General features: G+C 49.0%; 1 pseudogene; it reads right to left on the reverse strand.

Moving 5' to 3' along the window:
* Positions 1 to 2,186: 2,186 nt before the first annotated feature.
* LOC105728849 (splicing factor, proline- and glutamine-rich-like) lies at positions 2,187 to 3,597 on the reverse strand (annotated as a pseudogene).
* Between the last annotated feature and the right edge of the window lie 2,136 nt (positions 3,598 to 5,733).

A 5,733-nucleotide genomic window follows, 5' to 3' on the forward strand; every position in this document is an offset into this window, starting at 1 on the left:
TAACATTATGCTTAATGGTGAGAAACTGGATCCTTTCCCCTTAAGCTTGGGAACCAGGCGAGGATGTCATCTCTTACCGTACAGTGCAATAAAACACACAAACAAAAAGAAATAAAAGCTATATGGATTGAGAAGGAAGAAGTAAAACTGTTGTTATATGTAAATTTTCAGTGTCACAAAAGAAGTAGCACTCAAATATAAACTCCCTCAGCAAGGCAAATTACTTCTATAGAAGGGTGCGGCTCACAGATGGAACAATGGTGAGTGCACGCCTGGGCAAGGGAGGGGAAGGGGTACTTATTCCTGACGGAGGTCACCCCTACTGCTGTGTCACTCCCTTGTTGGCTAGGGTTGGACCGCACAGTCTAGTCTAATTCAGATTGACTGTTTTAAAGGGAACAGGGGTATGAGCCCTAGTGGTGGGATGGGTAGTTTGGCAGGAAGGACAGTTACAAGCAGGTCAGAACAGGTAGCCAGGGGTGACCTAGGTCAAAGCTGGTGACTGGGGCAGGTGACCAGGATGAGTCAGGTCAAAGCAGGTAACCGGAGCAAGGGAACAGGGGAACAGATGTGAACTACTGATTAAAACTGGTGGAAAAGGTTGTTTACTGAAACTACAAGAAAGTTAAACTTTAAAATGGAGAATTAAAGAATAAGAGAGGTAAACATATGACATACTGATTCTGTGAAGAGAAACTTAAGGTTCACTATATCTAACAACTGTCTTTACTCACAGATGACATCGTTGTCTATGTTTAAAAAATAAATAAATAAATAAAGAAGCCAGGTGCATTGGCTCACGCCTGTAATCCCAGCACTTTGGGAGGCCAAGGTGGGGAGATCACTTGAGGTCAGGAGTTCAATACCAGCCTGACCAACATGGTGAAACCCCGTTTCTACTAAAAATACAAAAATACAGGCATGGTGGCGTGCACCTGTAATCTCAGCTACGCGGGAGACTGAGGCAGGAGAATTGCTTGAACCCAGGGGGCAGAGGTTGCAGTGAGCGGAGATCGCACCACTGCGCTCCAGCCTGGGCCACAGAGAGACTCCACCTCAAAAAAAAAAAGAAAAAAGAAAAAGCCCCAAAGAATCTACAAAGTTTTCTGGAACTAAGAAGTAAAAATGGTAAGGACGTAAGATCAATATATAAAAAAAATCAATCCTCTTTATTTAATTTATACGTTTAATGCAACTCCATAAAAACACCAATACTCACTATGTTACCAAGGCTAGCAATCCTCCCGCCTCAGGCTCTGAGTAGCTGGGACTACACGCTTGACCCCAGGTGTATTTTTTGTTTGTTTGTTTGTTTTTTGTAAAATGAGAGTCCAGTCAGATGATGTTTAAGGCATCTCTGAAATTCTAGAATTCCTGGATGCGTGAACAGCTGCATATTAGGGTTTCCCTTTGTATCTCCTGGGTGCCTCCTGATTTCAAGGCTCGTTCAAGATGTGCAGAACAAGTTAAAGGAATCAGCACAGTGTGTTGTGGACGAATTCATGAACTGTAAGCTGGCTACCAGGGCCAAGGACTTCCTCCCAGCTGACATCCAAGCTCAGTTTGTCATCAGCCGGGAGCTGATCCCGAACATTTACAACAGCTTTCACAAGCTTCGGGACAGGGCTGAGCAGATCGCGCCGAGGGCCATCTACAAAGCAGCAGATCTTCTCATATTCGGGAAGGAGCTAAGTGCCATAGGGCCTGACATGACCCCACTGCCCTCCTAGGCCACTCTGAACAGCAGCACGTGGGAGTCCCTGAAGCAGGCTCTGAAAGGCCTGTCTGTGAAATTCACACTGCTCGCCGACAAGGCTGCACAACAGGGTAAGCAGGAGGAGAATGACGTGGTGGAGAAGCTGAACCTCTTCTTGGATCTGTTGCAGTCGTATAAGGAGCGGGACGGCATGCGGGCCATCTTGGGCTCCTATGACAGCGAGCTGACCCCAGCCAAGTACTCGCCCCAGCTGACTGGGCGCATGCGGGAGGCCAAGGACATGGTGCAGAAGGTGCATAGCCACAGAGCCGAGATGGAGGCTTGACCGATTTAAAAGTGAAGGCATATCTTTCTCTTAACCCCCGGGTAGTAGATGAATTTGTATCTGAAACTGTTAGTGCAGAGAGAGTAGAGAAATGGCTGAAGAGGAAGAACAACAAATCAGAAGATGAATCGGCTCCTAAGGAAGTCAGCAGGACTTCCATCGCTGAGAATATTCGTACTCAAATGTGCCATGCTGGGCAAAACGAGGAGGAGTTTCTCTCTCCTTTTGATACATTGGATTCTTCTGGGCAAGTTTTTCAGGAAGACCATCTTCATCATCTAGCTGTTCAAGTGGTTCCACGATGACTGGACGAGGAGTTGTCAGCAAGAAAACACCTTCACTGCATCCTTCAAATGCCTTTCTTGCTGCTGATTTAGAAGCAAATTCAACAATGCCTTCCCTGTAGCTCTTCCATGATCATCCACTATTACAACAGCCCTTTCAATAGGACCAAACTGGCTGAAGGCTTCTTCCAACATTGGAAACGTAAGGTGAAAGATTACGAACAGAAAGGGCAGCAGCATGTGTGGCAAAGCGAACTCGAAGCTGTCTACCTCTCATGGGTGTATCATCGAGTTCAGCTTTGGCAATTTCAGCCAAAGCTCTGGATTCAAGCCTAATAAATCCGAAGACGTTGCCTTTGTTAATAAAAACTTCTCCAGGTTCTCCAAATTTAGCAAATAGTCTTTTGAATTTATCTTCCGTGATACCAGCAGGTAGATTCCTAACAAACAACCGACATCGCTGTGTGTAAATTTTCTCTCCAGGCCTCCTCAAGAGAGAAAAGTTGGCTTTAAACCTCTCCGAGTCTGAGATTTTCTCCTCGCTGCGGCGCCGGGCCCAACGGGCCGGAGCTCCTGGTGGTGCTGCTGGTGGTAGGGCGGGTGGTGCTGGCGGCTTCGGGTGGCCGCCAGGAGTCTTAGGCCCAGCGGCCACCTGGCTTTGGCCCGCCAGGCATTTTGCCGCCTTTAGGATCGCCCGGGCCTGGGCCCTGCTAAGGCCCCGGACCTGGGCCCGGGCCCGCCGCGGGCGAAGGCGGCGGGCCTCCGGCCTGAGGAGGTGTGGTAGGGACCCCGCTGCTTGGCGGGGTGCGTGGCGGCGCCCCGGGAGGGGCCGAGGTGACCGCAGGCGGCGGGGTCGGGGTCGGGCCTGGCCTGGACCCTGGCTGGGTCCCCGAGGTCGGCGGAGTGGCGGGCGGGGCCGAGCTGGAAGCTGGCGGCGCGCTGCCTACTCCGGGAGCTGGGCCGGGTCCCTGAGCGACGACCGGCTTGGAAGAGTCCTGCGGCGGTGGCGGCGGCTGCTGCTACTGATGCGGCTGTGGATGTGGCGGCGGCTGATGCGGTGGCGGTGGCTGCTGCTGCTGTTGGTGTGGAGGCGGTGGCGGGATCGGAGGCTTGGGGCCGCTCTGGCCCGGGCCAGGACCCGTGGGGCCGCGGTTCTGATTGAGGCCCGTGCCGGGCAGCGGGGAACGGAAGTCGTGGAGGCCGCCGCCTCCTCCGTGCCTGTGGAAGCCACCACCGCCACCGCCATGACTCCGGAACCGATCCCGAGACATGTCTGTGGTCAAGGGGCGGTCAAGGCAGCAGCGAAGAAGACGCTCAGGAAACGTGGAGGCCACCTTGCTTCTCACAAAATGGCGGATGACACAGGCCACAAACATCTTTAAGGAATATTTTGGTGATTTCACACAGGAATTTCTCCCTGCTATTCAGATATCTTATTAATTTGTATTATGTATATATTACTTCTTCTTTGCAATTTAACTGTGTGTGTGTGTATGTGTGTGAGAAATCAGATTCTTGTACCACCCTCTCCTAAAACAGTAGGTCTGAGGTGGGGGCCAAAAATCTGCATTTTCATTAAGGACTTCATTCTGAGGTGAATAGTCCATGGACCTCACTATGAGAGCCACTGCTGTGTTTACCAAACTTCACATTTCGAAGGAAGTGATTTGTTGGGTAAAGTGTATGTGTGTAATCTCTATAAACACCTGTCATCGGTTGAATTTAATTGGACCACAGCTGGTGTTGATTGCATATTTTTTAATGTGGCTTTTCAGTACTCACTCCCCTAGCACAGCCTTTATGTCTGAAAATCAGCATTGAGTCCAATCTTGGCTGTCGATTTTAAGGCTTATTTAAAGGCACATGACAGCTGGAGCTGCACGTTCTTCAGCTTAATGATTCTACATATGGACTTAGGAGTTTAGGTGCAGTGTGCTGAAAGCAGAATTTCCACCGTGATTGGGTAGCTGTCAGTCGTTTTAGAAACTGTGAGTCACTTGCTCTCAAAGTCAGCTTAGGCAGATTATGTCACTACCTACTCCAGTGGAAGGCTCACTATCCTGAAAATAGTCATCAAGGTTGCTGCAAGCCTAGATGGGTCTGTGTATGTGAATTGGAGAAAGGTGACTCTTCCCCCAGGCAGAAGGCACTCCCTGGCTTAATAAGTAGTACAAAATCTGGAGAGTAGAGGGAAAAGCCATCTAAAACAAAACAAAACAAAACAAAACTGGGGTGTTATTAAAAGATGCGCAAATGATGAAAGCGTTCATTGTTGCTGGAAACAAGGTCTCAGTGTGCTGATTTTCCATATGATTCACCCTCCCATCCAGGCATCTCTTATGCAGTGCACAACCCATACAACTACATATGACAGCTATGTAGGGTTTAGAAGTCTTGGTCAGAATTCAAGAGTTGGAAGAGCTCCAAACATCAAACTGGTGGTTGTGAGTGTTGGTGGGAAAATAAAAAACAGAGCAGCAAGACTTTATTAAATAAGCCAGATGGCATGGACCTCTTTTGTGAAGGGTGACCAGAAGGAAAGAGCCTGTGTTTGGCATTTACCCCTGAGCAGCCACTTGTGCTTTTTCCAAAGGTCACGGTGCATCATGGTCACTTGGGCTCCCTCACAGAACGTCTGCCCATAGAGGACTGTTTCCAGCAGGAGTGGACCCACTCAGGATCCCTTCTCCATTTGGGGTAATAACCCCAGTTGTCTTCTGAATAATTGCTTCACTTCCCCTCACTGTTTTAATGATTCGGGTTTAAAATCAACACAGCAGCTCCAGGGATGAACAAACGACTTTGGCATCAGCATCCAGGGTAAATCTCCCAGGCAGTACTTGGCTTTGGCATTCACGGTCTTTGGAATCAGTTGGCAGGACAGCAAAGTGGTGCAACCTGTCTTAGTAGCTGAGTGACCTTGAGTGTCCTAACCTTTCTGTGGTAGACAGACTCTACGGTGGCCCCCATGATTCCCACGTCATAGTACTCATGCTGTGTGTGATCCCCTCCCCTTGAGTGTGGGTGGGACCTGTGTCTGACTTCCCACTGACAAATATGACAAAGGCTGTGGAATTATGTCACTCCTGGAATAATGTTATGTAAGATTATAACATCTGTCTTGCTTGAAGACTCTCTTTCTCTCACCGGATCAGAAGAAGTAGATGGCTATGTTGGGAAGGGCCATATTTCAAGGAACTGAGGGTTTCTGGCCAAGCATCAAGAAACTGATGTCCTCAGTTCTACAGCCAACTAGGAATGGATCACTAAAAACAACGATGGGAGCTTGGAAGCAGATCCTTCCCCTGGTTGAGGCTCAGATGAGACCACAGCCTTGGCCAAAACTTGCATTGAAAACTTGGAAAACCCTGAGAAGAAGACCTACTTAAACTGCGTCCAGACTATTG

This window comes from Aotus nancymaae, unplaced genomic scaffold (genome assembly GCF_030222135.1).
Source record: "Aotus nancymaae isolate 86718 unplaced genomic scaffold, 86718_ANA_hifiasm-v0.15.2.pri h1tg000021l, whole genome shotgun sequence".
Lineage (NCBI taxonomy): Eukaryota > Metazoa > Chordata > Mammalia > Primates > Aotidae > Aotus > Aotus nancymaae.